The 17,063-nt window shown below is 43.2% G+C and overlaps 1 gene segment (V, D, J or C); it reads right to left on the minus strand.

Annotated features, from left to right (window-relative positions):
• LOC103877257 overlaps positions 1 to 17,063 on the minus strand; it is an 856,781-nt gene that overhangs the window by 228,350 nt on the left and 611,368 nt on the right.

Here is a 17,063-nt window from a genome sequence, read left to right on the forward strand (position 1 = left end):
GAAAGTGAAGAACCACTGGGGCTATTTAAGGATTCATACAGTGAGACATTATTTCTGGAAACCTGGAATTCTGGTGCCTCAGTTGAAGAGAGTCCAAGAATCAAAGTGCAAATTGTTCAAGGATTTTTTTTTTAGAACCACAAAATATCCAAATAGAGCAGAGATGCTAAAACTGAGTGGCCACCACACTACCTGTCAGTAAAGGAAGCAGCTGGTGTAATCTAGTAAACATTGATGGTTTTGTTGAAGTTTTTGTTTCAGGTTGAATCGCTGTGTGAGGGCAGTTACTCGCTGCAGACAGAAATAAACTGCAAAATCTTCAGGCTCCAGGCTGCTGATGGTGAGAGTGAACTCTGTCCCAGATCCGCTGCCACTGAACCTGTCCGGGATGCCAGTGGCCCTGCTGGATGCGCCATAGATGAGGAGCCTGGGAGCCTGCCCAGGTTTCTGCTGGTACCAGGCTAACCTGTTGCTAACACTCTGACTGGCCCTGTAGGAGAGGGTGGCTCTTTCCCCTGGGGACAAAGACAGGGTGGCTAGAGACTGCATCAACACTGTTTCTCCGGTGGTATCTGAGATTGGAAAGAAAACAGAAACGTACTCATGTAATCTAGATCAAGAGTAGAGTCAAAATTGTTGATCTACATTGAATTTTAATTATATTTCTTGCTGAGCAGAGGTGGCAGGAGTTTTCACTGATATGCAAAACCAGGTTATGTTCCCCTCACCTGGGAGCCAGAGCAGCAGGAGGAAGAGAAGCTGTGCTGGGGCTTCCATGGTTCCCTCTGGGTCCTAACAGAGCAGTTCCTCCCCAGAGCTCTGACCCAGGCATTGATATGGGCTCTGGAAGGTAGGGCAGCTGGGAGGGACATGCAAAGCAGCTGGGGTGGGAGCTGGGTTTCCAGCTGCAGGGACCACCTGCTTCTTCCTCTCTGCACCGAGCATCCTGCACCTCCCTGGTTTTCAGGTCAGAAAAGTCTGTTGGCTCAGTCTGAGTGTAAAACTTCCCCCTTTTGCTCACAGAATTTCACTCCTGTGTCTTTCTTCTCTTCAGTCACCCAAATTCACCCAGAGAATATTTGGTACAAGCCTGTTAATAATAATATAGAAGGCTGGGTTTTCATTTCTCTCATCCTATCCTCAATATGCCCAGTCATTTCCCTAAGTGCACTATTGGACCCATTGAAATGAAGACTCTGGTAGAACTTAATCTTCCAGGTATACCTTTCATTTGCTTGTTAGTAATGTTTTGTGAGGGTCCTGAAGCTTTCCATCAACCCAAACACATACCTTCTTTGAGTTCAAAAGTTAAAACTTCTGTTTACAGTCACATGTCCTGGCAGGCCCTGATATAGATGCTCCATGGCTTGCCGATTGCTTGAAATTAATCAAGCAACTAAACTTCTCTGTGTCTCTGTTTCCATATCTGTATAACTGTGACATTAATTGTACCTACCTTACAGTGCAGTTGACAGTTTAAAAATAAGATAAAATATTTACAATAGTATTCAGGATGTTATGCAAGTGACAATTAATTTTGCTTTTACTGTTTAAATATTCAGCACTACAGTCATCACCATTATCATAAATATACTTACTTAGTATGGACAGTATTCTTCAATATAGTCCAAGAATGTTTTATCCAGAAATTAAATTCTAGGGCTTTTTCTTCACTAACTGTACACACTCTTAAAATCCTAATGATTTGTTCTTAATCTGTGCTAAAGTACTCAGACCTTCAATCATTCCCACCCATCCCTGTCTAAGGCATTACTACTCATCATCCATTATCAAAATGTTACCTTATAAAAGGTAACCATGTCCTGTTACTGTCCTTCTTTCTTATGTAATCTTTATCCTACCTTGTTATCTTTTGTCTAATTCTTGCCCCAGGGCTGACAATAAGGCAAAGCTACCATCATTACTTGTGGGCTTGCTCCAGTATAATTATGTCAGGCTTGCTATCTTGGAAATGAGGACTCTGTCTTGCAAAGAAACATATTCATTGGGTCAAGGTGTTATCAAATAAATGATTTTATCTACTTGTGATTCAATAATTAATTTAGACTGACTTGAACAGATTTTTTTTAATGACAAAAAGGAGAAGATGACACCAGCTATTGTAACTCTTACTTCATGGAGTTTTACATATATATTAGACGTATGCTGGGCATATGTGTGCAGTGATGATCCAAAACTGAATGGTACCTGGTTTAAGGAATGCCTGTGTTACATTGTGTCTTGTCTGCTTTTCCAATTATGAACAAAAAGCTACAGTACTATTTGTATGAGTATCAAATCTACTAGCTGCCTGAGATAGAAGGAGAGAAGATTTACTGAGATAAAAGCCTTGGAAGTAGGAGACGTTTATCCTGTGATGTTATGGCTGTTCCTGTGGTTGCCTTTGTTAGGAAATACAGTGAGAGTGAAAGCAGGTAGATTTACAAGCTCTGCTCTGCCTCATACTCACAAGCCCCTCTACAGATGGACAGATGGTGGTGCAGGAATCTCTGACACCTCTCAGAAGTCTTTTTGCTCTTTCCAGAATCTTTCCAGACAAGTGTTGTTTTGTGTCACAGATTAGGTAGAGTTGGGTGTAGAAGAAAGGACTAGAGCAAGGGAAGAAGTTTTCAATCAAAGGTAGTTCTTGTAGACACAGGGAAATGGGGTTTTTCATAGATTTATGCCATACCTCTATCATGTTGGGGAGAGAGGCATCAAACCAGGCTCATTCCTGAAAGAATCAGAAGATTATTTTAGACAGAAACAATGATGAGTTTCTTGTCAAAAGGATGTTTAAAATTCAAAGCTACTGATTTTTTTGTTGTTTTTGAGATAGAGTACTGCTCTTTCACCCAGGCTGGAGTACAGTGGTATGATCTTGGCTCACTGCAACCTCCGTCTCCCTGATTCAAACTATTCTCCTGCTTCAGCCTCCCAAGTAGCTGGGATTACGGGCATGTGCCACCACACCTGGCTAATTTTTGTATTTTTAGTAGAGATGGAGTTTCGCCATGTTGCCCAGGCTGGTCTTAAACTCCTGACCTCAGTGATCTGCCTGCCTTGGCCTCCCAATGTGCTGGGATTACAGTCTTGAGCCACTGTGCCTAGACCTACTGATGTATTAATATTATTCATCTTCTTGAATACACCAAGTGGTAAAGTGCAAATCCACAATTTAAACTTGAGATTTCTACTCCTATGTGAACTAGTGAGGAACAAAAAATTTATATCAGTCGGGAGATGATGCTTGACAGTGGTCAGTTTGTGAAGTGGAGGCTTGTGTCACAGTACTTTTTACGCTGTTACATATGAAAATGGTGAATGGCCTCATACCCAGAAGAATCAGCGTTTCTCATGAGCCATACTACCACAAGAAAGAACTGAATTGAAGCCTGTGACTACCTGATGAAGGGTGTATAAAGAAGAGGGAAAGAAAAAGGACACAAAACACAATATGGTACATGGAAAGAAGAAAGTCATTACACAGCCTATAAGAGTAAAATAATTAAAGAGAGGATGTTATGAGTAGTTTTTGACAACTAACTTGACAAAAGTGGTGCAGGGAAGGTTCTTGGCCTCACTTAGGAAGGAGCACAGCGTAAGCGGGTGGTGGAAGGAAACGGCTTTACTGAGGTGGCGGTTACAGCTCTGTGACTGCTCTTGTGGAGCGGAGCTACCCACAGGCAGTGTGACTGGAACAGCAGCGCAGGGGCAGTTTCACACTCATATTTATCCCCACTTTTAATGACATGCTAATTAAGGAGTGGGTTATTCAGAGGTAGATAGAAAATGGGCAGTAACTTTCAGGTGTTGCCATGGCAATGGTAAACTGACAGGGCACTGGTGGGCATGTCTTATGGACAGGTGCTTCCAGTGTCTCTTCCTTGTTTTAGCTAGTCTTCAATCTGTTCCAGATTTGAGTCCCACCCACCTCCCACCTCTTTCCCCACTCAGAGATTAGATACTCCTCCTTAATCTTAAGGGGACTGGAGAAGAGCAGAGTCCATTTTCCGTAAGTGCTTCCTGCTGACTTTATGGGTGCAGGCCTTCCCTAGCATTTGAGGAGTAAAAAATCTCTGATACCCGAACTAAGGGACCCAATGGCAGGATGTTTTCATTTGTGGGGTCAGAAGACAGAATGGATTGGAAGACTTGTTACAGATCGTATTATCTTTACATGAAATGTAGAAGATATATATTTTACTAGGAGGTTAAACAAGAAAATTATAATTGGAAGAGCGAGAAAAATTAATGCACCTATGTCCATCCACAGAATCACGTTATTAATCTATGTGTTTGCAAAACAACAGCCTTAAGTTTTCTATGTTTTATAAATGGAGGTTATGGTATCCACCTTTCATGCCTGCAGGACCTCATAAGAAACAGCTGGATAGCTGTACCCAACTAGTGACTTCCTGAAGCCTAACAGTAGTTGGAGTAATAACGAATATCTGATAAGGGCCTCTTTATTCTTGTTATAATTAATTCTTGGGGGATCCTTTTTTTTTTTTTTTTTTTTTTTTTTTTTTTTTTTTTTTTTGATAGAGCCTCGCTCTGTTGCCCAGGCTGGAGTCCAGTGGCACAATCTCGGCTGGGCTCACTGCAACTTCTGTCTCCCAGTTTCAAGCTATTTTCATGTCCCATCCTCCCGAATAGCTGGGATTACAGAAATGCACCACCATGCCCAGCTAATTTTTTGTAATTTTAGTAGAGATGTGGTTTCACTATGTTGGCAAGGCTGGTTTCGAATTCCTGGCCTCAAGTGATCCACCCACCTCAGCCTCCCAAAGGGCTGCGATTTTAGGCATGAGCACCCAGCCAGTTTCTTCTTTTTAAGTTTTTAGTAAGGCTAAGTCTTCTGGTTGAACAAAGAAGTTATTTTTTTCTTTTGTGGAAAAGGGCACTATTTTATTTTCATCATTTTAAAAGGTCTTTTGAATCTGACCTACATTTCAGATGTGGCAGAGCGAGGTGTGTCTGACTCCCTATTTCCCACCATGGCCTGAATTAGACTTTTTAAGGTTTCTTTGGTAGTTCCTTTGGACAAGGGGCTTGGAATAAAAAAATCTATAGCCAATTAAATATTCTAGGCCAGACAGAATGGAGGTGGGAAGGCACTCATTAGTCCTTAAGTGGGTAGATCAAGAGGTCAGGAGATCGAGACTACTCTGGCTAACATGGTGTAACCCTATCTCTACTAAAAATACAAAAAATTAACCTGGTGTGGTGGCGGGTGCCTGTTGTCCCAGCTATTTGGGAGGCTGAGGCAGGAGAATCACTTGAACCCAGGAGGCAGAGGTTGCAGTAAGCCGAGATCACACCACTGTACTCCAGCCTGGTTGATAGAGCGAGACTCCATCTCAAAGAAAAACTAATATTTTAAAGCAGTATAAAAATAAAAAAGTAAAGACCCAAATAAGGTTACATATGTTAAGAAACATTAAGTACATAGAATAATACTATATTGGGGGAAAACATTGCTTCCACAGACCTCTAGGACAAAACACTTTAGCATCAAGGCCGCAACAACAGTCAGAATTGGAGGTGAAAAAGTCACAGGAGCTGATGAAGGAGCTAAAGGAGATAGCAACTATCCCAGGTCTTTTTAGAGGGAGAAAAGTTAAAAGCAGCAAAACACAACAGTTGAAACTCTAAGACACCAATCTCAGAAGTTTTAAAAGAATCTCATTATTGTATCAAAATCAAAATTTTCTTTTTTTTTTTGAAATGGAGTCTCGGCCGGGCGCGGTGGCTCACACCTGTAATCCCAGCACTTTGGGAGGCCGAGGCGGGCGGATGACGAGGTCAGGAGATCCAGACCATCCTGGCTAACATGGTGAAACCCCGTCTCTACTAAAAATAAAAAAAATTAGCCGGGTGTGGTGGCAGGCGCCTGTAGTCCCAGCTACTGGGAGGCTGAGGCAGGAGAATGGTGTGAACCCAGGAGGCGGAGCTTGCAGTGAGCCGAGATCGCGCCACCGCACTCCAGCCTGGGCGACAAAGTGAGACTCCGTCTCAAAAAAAAAAAAAAAAAAAAAAAAAAAAGAAATGGAGTCTCACTCTATCACCCAGGCTGGAGTGCAGTGGGGCAATCTTGGCTCACTGCAACCTCCGCCTCCCAGGTTCCAGTCATTCTCCTGCCTCAGCCTCCCAAATAGCTTAGCTGGGATTACAGGTATGTACCACTGCTTCTGGCTAATTTTTGTATTTGTAGTAGGGATGGGGTTTTATCATTTTGGCCAGGCTGGTCTTGAACTCCTGACCTCAAGTGATCCACCTACCTCGACCTCCCAAAGTACCGGAATTATAGAAACAAGTCATTGCATCCAGCCTCAAAAACAAAATTTCTATAATTTAGCAAATCAATAATTAAAAAAAAAAAAAAAGTTTCAATATGTAGACCATTTTCTAGAAAGTCTACCACAAACAATTTTTCTTCAATTATAGCAGGTTTAATCATGCACAAAATTTCTTTTATAAATTCCTGTTCACAAACCTTACCTTGACTTACACAGGCTCCCTATAACATGCTTGAGCTTTCTAACTTCACCTATACTATACCTTTCTTAGACAATTAGTCAATTTACTCTAGGACAAGAATTTATCATGCAAGATCCTTTTTCACACAAAGTTACTCTTTCTTTATATCCCTCCCTGAAAAAACATATATCTTCCACCTGTAACTCTCCTCATATCTCTCTTTATTTACTGGTTTCCTCATATTTTGAACCTCTCTTTTAATAACTTCCAAATTAGACAAAAATTATTTTCCCAATAAAGATTGCATTTGTTTGACACATTTGATATATACCTAGGAAGCAAGAAATTATAAGCTGCCCACTAGACATTGGTGTTGTAGGAGGCAGAAAGAAATTATTTAGGTGGACAGTGAGGGTAAAGCAAGCCCTGGGAGAAAACTTTCCTTCTAATGGAAAGCAGCTCAAAAATAACCCCCTTTCTAATGTCATGCAGCTCAAAGAAATCCTTTCCTTTCCAACAAAAGGCAGCCTGAAAGTTCAGGCTGTAAAACACAGATTAGACAGCTGGGGCACAGAAGGGAAGTAGGGGGAGTCTCCTGGGTAATCTCCAAGCTTCACACTTATACAATGAGCCCCTGTAAAACAGGGCGCCTTAATAAGCATATTCCCTTCCCTCTAGGCACACTAAGATAGGGAAGCTAAAAGCAGACTAGGGGAATGCCTAGAGCTGCAAGAAGATGTCTGGAAACAGACACAGAAACTCACCCTCCCAGATAAGCAAAACAAAGAAACACAGGCTAAGAGTAAAAGCTAATAGACAACTCTGCTCTCTACAGATAGAACAACTGGTCCCAGCTAAATCTTCAGGCCTTGGGAAGATAAGGCACTCCTCCTCACTAGCCTATTCATACAAACCCTGACATTTTTACTCCAACTTGGCAGCCTGCCCGAGCCCCTCTCTGTGATGGAGGGCTATTCTTTTCTTTTTGCTATTAAACTCTTGCTCCAAACTCTGTGTGTGTGTGTGTGTGTGTGTGTGTGTGTGTCCGTGACCTCGATCTCCTTGGCCGTTGGAGCAAGGACCTTGGTATTTACCCTGGACAAGGAGGGTGCTTCATTGGCATTCTATAGATGAAAACCATTCTACAATTTTATGATTTTAACTAAACAAAAAGTTCACTAGTTAAAGTCATTTTAACCATTTTAAAGACTACCAACATTAGTGGCTTGCCTTAGTACAAATCTTAAAGTAAAATTTTAGAAAAGACAACATTCTCTTCAAACTAACAGATATAAACTAGTCTTATTTGTTTAATTTATGAGTGGTCTTTTATTTATAAGCCAAATTGATAGCATGGTAGACACAAAACATACCTCACAAACTAAGTGACTTACACAAAACAGCTGGATACAAGTTATTTACAAAACCAAGACTTGTCTACCTGGCTAAACTTTATTTGCCCCAATAGGCATGAAAGACAGTAAGAGGTAGGGAAGGGGATACCAAAACATGAAATAAGGAAGGAAGGGGGTGGGCCATGTTGCTCAAAGGGAGACCCCAGTATTATCTGGAGCTTTACTAGAGAGCTCACTCAGCAGTGGAGACACCAGAAAGATGTTCAACTGGCCACTTGTCCGCCAGTACAAAAGCTATCCATCAGGTTAAGGGTATGGGATGCTTGATAATTTTGTTACAGGAGTTATTAAGAAATTATTTTAGGCAGATAGAGAGGAAAAGGGGTTCTTGGAACATTTTTGTTTTTTTAAAGCAGCTCCAGAAATGTTTCTTTTCTGGAAGGAAAGTCCCAGCCCTTAGAGCCAGGCTGGCAAGCTTTGATATGCAAATACAGACCATTAGAAACTGGGTCCACCCAAACACTGCGATTACTGCAGTCTTCTCCTTGTCCGGACTATGACTGGCCACATGGCCACCCCTGCAAATCCCAATGTGTGTAGAACATCACTGTGCCTTGCATTTGCATATTAAAAGGTTAGGGTGGGAGGGCCAGCTTTTCGCAGCTATGTGAATGACAATCCCCTGGGCCCTATGTAAATCAGATCCCACCTCCTCCAGCCTCTCCATATAACTGGCTGTTTTCCGCCACAGCTTGGGATTTCCTGTCTCTGCTTGGAGGCACCCTTCCTCTGTCTCTGTGTAGGGGAGCTTCTTCCTTCTTTCTTGCCTATTAAACTCTCCACTCCTTAAAACCACTCTATGTGTGTCGGTGTCATTTTATCTAAATCGTTGTGAGACTCAGGACCCTGGTATTCCTCCAGTCATCGGAGCTGTATCAGCCTTGCTAGAGCAAGGCAGCTAGTTGGGGCTAGTGAAAGAAGGTTAGTTCTAGTATTGACAGGGAGCCACTTCCTCTCCCATCAGGGACACGTAAGACATTCTTATTGCCAACATCCCTTTTGCTTCTATTAACAGTAGGCACACTGATTCTGGCTGAAGGGCTGATACATCGGAGGCTCTCATGTGGGCATCCTAGACACTGATCTTGTAACACTTTCTCAGGATGGGCAACCCTGGGGTGGCAGGGTTTTAAAGCAGCTGCTAATAGTTGTGCTTATGGCTATTTCTTTTTATTATCTCCACCTCTTTTGTCCTGTCCCTATTGTTGTAAACTTTAGAAGCCATGTTTAAGAGTGACTCTTACAAGTTTAAGGTCTCATAGCAAGGACTTTAGGCAAGTGCTAGTTGGATAAGGGGGAGGGATGCTTGATGGCCTTAGGTTAAAATCCTAGGTTAGAGAACTGGTAGGACCTCCACCAGACCTGGGGGACTGAGGAGACTCCGGGGAGGCCGTGTAGGCCATCTAGGGAGAGCAGCTTGGAGCGGATTCTCGAGGTGTGGCTTCCTGGTGTCTGGAAATAACAGGAGGGAGTAAAGGGCCATAAAAGCATGTACACAAGAGATCATTTTTCTTTTTTTTTACAGAATAGGTCTAATTGTAAAATAGCATTAAAATGTATGGAAACATGTTTAAGACAAATCTCTTGGTTTTCTAATTTGTGTTGAACCCAAGTAGTGTTGTGATAGAAAATGAGTTTCTTCTTCTCTAAGCTGAATTTGAATTTGCTCCAATAGCCTAATAGACACCACAGTGGCAAGTCCTCTGTGATGCTCACCATTGTCCCCATGTCTAACAAGGATTTCTGCTGGACACAGAAGTTTTTCTAAGTCTAACAAGAGGGAAGGTGACTGGGCCATCACTGTTCTCATCTCAGATTTCCACTTCTTGCATAGGAGGTGTAAGTAGAGGTAGCAAGATGCTATGAAAGTGGATTGTAAGCATTTCTTAGTGGACAAAATATGAATAAAGCAGTATTTTGATTTTTAAAATTTTTATTTATTATTATTTTTTGAGACAGGGTGTCACTCTGTCACACAGTCTTGAGTGCAGTGGCGGGATCTTGGCTCACTGCAACCTTCGCCTCCTGGGTTCAACTGATTCTTATTCCTCAGCCACCTAAGTAGCTGGGATTACATGTCCTCGTCACCACGTCTGGCTCATTTTTTTTTTTGTATTTTTAGTAGCGATACGGTTTCACTGTTTTGGCCAGGCTGATTTTGAATTCCTGATCTCAATTGATCCGTCCACCTCAGCCTCCCAAAGTGCTGCGATTACAGGCATGAGCCACCATGCCCGGCCTTAAACCAGTATTGTTATTAGGTAAAGTGTAGAAGAAAAAGTGTAAATAAAGTGACAATAAGAAAACAAAATGCCATTATGGAAAATGGTAACTTTAGGGCAGAAACCAAGAAAAGACAAATCAAGATTCCCATAGGGTGAGGCTCCAATCCACAGTCCTAGGAGGAATGTCAATGCTGAAAACCCTGGAGCATTCAGGGAGTGGCCAACAATACTAAATGCTGAAAAGTCAGAGTACCCGAGGATCAGTCTAGGAGTGTCCCCACACCAAATGCCAGGAAACCCTGGAGTATCTAGAGGCCTAACAATGAAGAAAATGCTGGAGCCTCAGTGGGGTGGCCAACAGTGAGCCCCAAAGGCCTGGTTGTGGCCATAGAACAATGTGACTCTGGCTTCTTAGAGTCAACAGAACAGGAGAATTCTTACAACCAAGTGTCCTGCCTTAAACAAACATACTTATCAGGGAGCCACAGACAAAACTGCAAACCAAACATATACATCAGGGCAGGAAATAAGATAAAATGGCTGATGGATAAATAACTGGCATTAGAGGAAAAATGACTAAGAGAAAGAGCAACATATGTTACCGGGAGTCTTTACTCCCAGAGCTCCCAAGATGGTGGCGGGCTGCTTCCAAAATGGCAGGTGAGCCACTTCCAAGATGGTGGCAAGTCTCGTGTTCTCTGACCTGGGGTTCTTGGCCTCACAGATTCCAAGGAATGGGATCTTGGGCCAGAGGTGAGTGTTATAGCTCTATTAGAAGCCATGGGTCACGGAAGAGAACCAGGGAACCCAGTGACTAGGGTTCAGCTTGATTAGGACAAACCCAGGCCCTTAGCCATGCAGGAATATTGGTGAGCCTTTACCCTGATCAGGAGTGGCAATGGGTGCCTCACTGGATCAGGAGCACAGTGGACACCCTGCTGGATATGGAGGGATAGAAGTCAGTGGAGAGTCTGCCAGGGCAGCAAACAGCAGTGGTGGATGGCGAGCAAAAGCTCAGCTCCAGCCGTAACAAGAACAGACCAGAAGAGTGTAGTTGCAAGATTTAATAGGGTGAAATAGACTGGAAATAGAGCTCCCATACAAAGGGAGGGGACCCAAAGAAGGTAGCCATTGCCGGCTCGAATGCCTAAGTTTATATCCCGATCATTGTCCCTCCCGCTGTGCTCTCAGGCGATAGATGACTGGCTATTTCTTTACCTCTTGTTTTTGCCTAATTAGCATTTTAGTGAGCTCTCTTTACTATCTGATTGGTTGGGTATGAGCTAAGTTGCAAGCCCCATGTTTAAAGGTGGAAGCAGTCACCTTCCCAGCTAGGGTTAGGGATTCTTAGTCGGCCTAGGAAATTCAGCTAGTCCTGTCCCTCATGACATAGTCAGGTGTGCTATGGGGGACTTCAAATGGACTATCTAGTCAAAGGCCTTATTTCCTGGATCATCTGATATTGGGCAGGTGGGCAGGGGGACCCTTACAGGTGTGTAGGAGCCAAAATGGTGCCAAGCAATCTCTAATGTGGGGCCTGGGTGAAGATCCTCCAGGCTCCCCAGCTTGGGTGGGTTGGGCTCTCGCAGGGGAACTGGAGCACGGAGCGGCTGGCCTGCATGAAACAGTGGCTCTGTGGCCACTTGCGCATCTGCTTGGCTCCACTGCCTCTTAGGAAAGATGATGGCTCTTAAAACAGCCTTTGGCTGGTGTTAACTGCTCTGCAATGTTAGCAACTCTGTAGCTGTGATTGCTGTAGTGCTGATCACCGTCTCACCCTCTCTCACTGATGGCAGTCTTGCCATTTCTCCAATATTTGTCTTGCCCCTTGCTAATCGCTGTGTCCATCTTTTCACAAAATGCCATCTCTTGCTGTCTCTTGTTGTCTTACTTCTCTGCTGTTTCCACTGACTCACTGCCACATCAAATGCTGCCTCTCACCATCGAATTCATGGGAGTTCTCAATGCTTCAGCTACTTGTTTTTAAGACTTTTTCTTAATCTTCACTCAGCAGCGACCAGAATGGCTAATGATCATTGAGCCATATTTCCCTTACAATTTTCTTGACTTTTGTGGGTGCTTGACTTGTATCAGGATTTTGAAAACAGGATCAATGTTGTCTCAACCCCCTTACAAACACTTTTCCTAAGTCATGATATTTAGGATGATAACAAGAGATCTAAAAGGACTGTTGGTAGTAGTAACAGGCTTTATTCAATATTTATTATTATATTCCTTAAGACAATACATTTTGAGTGAAATAGCATTCAATTAGACTCAGGATAAAAACCTTCTAATCTCAGCTTTAGCATTAAATATTAGAAAACATTGAAGAAAACAATCCAGGAAGAGAAATCAGAGGGTGTTTTGCTAGTGGAGAAGTGCTGCAACACCTAAATCCTATTAATGCCAGGACTTTGCAGTGATTTCCACTCATAAAATTGGGTCGACTCCTTGCCTTGTTTTCCTATGTGTCTGTGTGACTTCATACTGTGTGACTTCATACTGTGACTTAATACTGTGATGTCATAGATGGAGAAGTGCACTTGTGTATAGAAATATGGCTTAGAAGGTTGGCATTGGAGGTGGCTGCAATGGAGTATATGTTTTGAAGAAGTCCCCTATGAAATGTCTTATAAATTTTTTCTTATGGCCAGGTGCTCGGGCTTACACCTGTAATATGAGCACTTTGAGAGACCGAGGAGGAAGGATCACGTAAGGCCAAGAATTTGATGCCAGCCTGGTCAACAGAGGGAGACCACATGTCTACAACACACACACCCACCCACCCACACACTTTGTGAACAACAGCATCACAAAGTGATTATTTATGAACATTTGCCAAGAAAATTAGAAAATAAAGCAATGTCTTCTGTGCTAACAATATGATAATAAAGATGTTAATTGTTTAACTATAGTCAATACAGAGAACATAAAATTGTCTATCTTAACCATATCTAAGAGTGCAGTGCAGTGGCATTAAGTATATTCACATGTTCTGCTATTATTCCTGATACAATCTCCAGAAATCTTTTCATCTTATAAAAATTAATATCTATATCCCTTAAATAATACTCCCTCATTTTCTCTATCCCTTCCGCCAGCAACCACCATTCCAGCTATGTCTCAATGTCAATGACATCTTTGAAGCAGGTTCACCGTGCACTGGTTACCAACGTACTTGAGGGTGGGGAAAAGAACACCCCACACAGCAAGTTACTTGAAGTGGGCTTATCATTTACAGAGAAGCAGCAAGGGAACACAAAAGTCTTGCACTTATAATGGGTCAATACCCCAAGACACAGGAAAGCCATGTGGAGCTGATGGAGTTGACTGTGTGCACCTCCGTTGCACCACAGCTCAGGAACCCAGGAAAGCAGCCACTCTGGGTTTTATATCCTGGGGTAACAAGACACACAGGGCTAACGTGCTAAAGGACACTCTATCCTATAGGAAATTCATATAGAGCACAGGTAGGTTGTTCTGTCCAGTTCCTCTCTATTTCAGGATGTTAAAATTCCAGCACATTCTACACTTATTCTTGAGAACTCTTAAAATAAGCAAGAAAGTGGAGAGAACTATGTCAGTCAAGGGTCATTGGAGAACTGTCTTGCAGTTACCCCATCACCTAGACATCCCTCTTAGCAAAGCTAGCACATTTCATATGCCCACCAACTTCCCCTGAACTGGAGACAGTGGTTTATCTTTTCAGATTGATGATGTACCTTGACTTACACAATCTCAGTGCAGATTATCAAATCATAGTGAGAGAACATTTCATTGGGCTAAAGAAAGTTACTACCACTGGCAGGAGGATAAGACCCCCAAAGCAGTGACATAGTCCAGGATCCCACGATCAAGAAAGTGAGATGCTAAAGAGGTGAAAGGTGGATGCTTCTGACGCCCCATTGCCTGCAGCCATTGCGCCTGCTTCAGGATCACCTCCACTTGTATTTCTAGGATACCTGAGGTGTTTCTCCAGGTACAGTGGGCAGTGTTGGGTGTTGGTTATTGTATGGAACATCCATTATGTTCCAGAAGAATGTACCCATTGTCATGTTGATTGTGCAGTGAGGCTGTTTCTTGGTCAGAGTGAAGTCTCATGGAATATCCAAAAACAGGGCATAAATTCCTATTAAGGGTGGCCATGGTAGCCCCAGCATCTAATTGAGTGACATATATTTAGCTGTCCAGGAAGCAAACTATGGCCATAGTCCTTTTCCCTACACAGGGGATCCTTTAATAGTTCAGTCACTCAGTTGCTATTTTCCTGACCAGGTGGCTGGGTTGTTGACAATGGCCATGATTTAGTGGAAATGGAGCAAAATATAGTGTAAGGGCAGCCTGCATGGCTACTGTCATTGCATGTGGTTTGGCCCATTGGGTAGAATGTCCATGTTCAGTGTCAGTCAAAAGATGCCATCCCCTGGCTGGATGGTGGCCACACCCAGGGGACCCACTGGCATGTGTTTTGTACAATGCCATACTGATATAGACATGTCTCTGAATCTTTGACTCTATGTGGCCAAAGGAGAAACTAAATTGTCCCCTATGCATCAATTGTTCCCTTCTCGAAGCTCGCCATTTGTTCATGGGGCACATGGGTCCTGTGGGATCCTGGTTAGGGCTGATTCTGACTGTATTATTTCCATTTAATAATTTGGATCTGTTAGGCCTGTCCAGTTTTATTGACTGTGTTTGTAGGCACCAAAGTGAGAATGGGTAGTTAAGGTAGGAGCGTCACACCTGTTGCTCTAACTTTGAGATACTCGGCCCTATCAGTTTCCTACAGCAAGCAAGGAGTTGCCATTCAAAAGAGGCACAACTGGTGGCTGCTTCAGGAAACTTTTGTGTCCCAAATCTGAGTCTGGTGCACCCAGTGACAATTTTGCATTGCCATAGACTCCAGTCAGCATGCATAGAAATAGTGGACACCTGGATTTCCATTGAGCAAGCAGGATCTAAAGGTCTTAAAGAAGTGCCTCAGACATGCCTTGTTGAACAGATTCCAAGGCTGCCGTTGCAAAGGGCTCTGTTCAAGGATGGCAATTTTGTTCACGATTTTGACTAAGGTGACCAAAAGAACACCCAGGCAAGGTTTATACTGCCCCCAGTACCCACAGAGGCCTACCAGCTTTTGGGTCTCCTTTTTATTAGTGAGTACCACCAGGGCCATCAATGATTAACTGTATCTGGGATACTTCCTTGGTTTCCTGTTCAGGTGGCCTTGGCATTCGGCGTTAAACAGTCCATCGTTAGTCTCCATGACCCTCATGCCCCCAGAGTATTTTTGTTGTACCTAACTGGGTTGTTCCATCATGACAGGGCACACTGTGACATTTTAATCTTTTTGTAGCAACTATTAAATTAATTAGGCAGTGTCCTGCTCTTCATTTAATATGCAGTCCTGCTTTGGCTGAATTACGCTCTGGGACTTGAGAAGCTTAGGTGGCAGCCAGGAGTGGATATTTCCCACTGTCATGCCTTGAATACTTAGCTATGAGTGGGGATAGCCCCTCAGGGAGCAGTGATGTTCTGTGGCATAGCAGCAAAATGTCCATACCTCTATTGCACTCAGCAGTGAGAACCATGGTCACCAGCACCCAGCATGGCCCAAATGGAATGTTCCACATGCAGATCAGCACACACGCACATACTCACCACGGGCTCCGCATTTGTCCTGAAACCTTCTGATGTCATGAGTTTAATCTTTTCTGAGGGGACCTGGAAATATTGTCATGTGGATTCCTGCATACAAAAATCCCAGCAAAGTCTTAATTCCTTTCTTTTCTCCTTTTATCTTGACAGAAATACAGGGCCACTAGCCTCTGGTGGAGACTTTGCCCTATTCCTAGTTGTGCCATTCAGACAAAGACATGTGGGTCTGCAGTGTGGCCTAATCACACAAACACACCAACTCGCTGCATAGGACTTCCCTGGCCTTTTTCCATGTCCCTTCTTTAGAGAGTGAGCCTTCTTTTCTGCGAAGACCCTTATTATTCCTTTTGGTTTCTTCTCAGATGCTTCAGAGACCACTGAGAATATCTTTCTTGTTTCCTCTTGGGTGACTCAGGGTCCATTTGAGTACCCATGTCCTGAGCTATCCGGCCCCAGGCAAGAGCAATCATATAAGTGTCTAACAACTAAGAAATTGTGTACCCCATTCCCATTTCCACATTCCTTTCTTTCTGTTTCAATTCAGTCAGCCAGCTGATCCATATTAATGGGGGGAAGACAAATGTCCCATTTATGCTTCCTCTGCATTAAACATCCATCTGCATGTCCACGCCTTGCATCCCCAGGCTGATGTCTCTGTCCTGGGTCAGGTACTGGAGAGTATTTTTCCTCCAACTTCACCAATAAGCCATGGTTCTCTCAAATCCAACCTTCTCACTGCACCAATTTTGCCAAGAATATTTGCTGTGCACTGGTTGCCAACTTACCCAAATCTAGTGAGACAGAACACCCATCCACAACCAGTTACATGAAGTGTATTACTACCTACAGAGAGTCAGCCAGAGAAAGCAGAAAGCTGCCTGGGTCTGATTGACTCTAGACCATGCATATCCCACAAGGACTGCAGCTGAGGGACCCTGGAATGCAGCCCAGCCTGGGTTTTATGTCTCAGAATCACAAGACACACTGGGCTAGAATGTTGAATGAATTCCTGTTTCCAGTAGGGACAGAAACGGAGTCAGTCTTGCTGTATCTGGCCAATGGTTTTCTCATCAATCTTGCTTTGTCTCAGACTGTTACATTTCCAGAACACTCTACAGTTATTCTTGACAACTACAAGCAAGAAAGGGAAGGGGACTAGGTTGATTCAAGACAAAATGGAACCTTTTCTACAAATAGCGTAGTGAAATCGTAACTCAGCCATCTTTTTGTGACTGGCTTATTTCGCTTAGTGTAATGTCCTCTAGTTTCATCGATGTTGTAC

The sequence above is a fragment of the Papio anubis genome, chromosome 14 (assembly GCF_008728515.1).
Source record: "Papio anubis isolate 15944 chromosome 14, Panubis1.0, whole genome shotgun sequence".
Taxonomy (NCBI): Eukaryota; Metazoa; Chordata; class Mammalia; order Primates; family Cercopithecidae; genus Papio; species Papio anubis.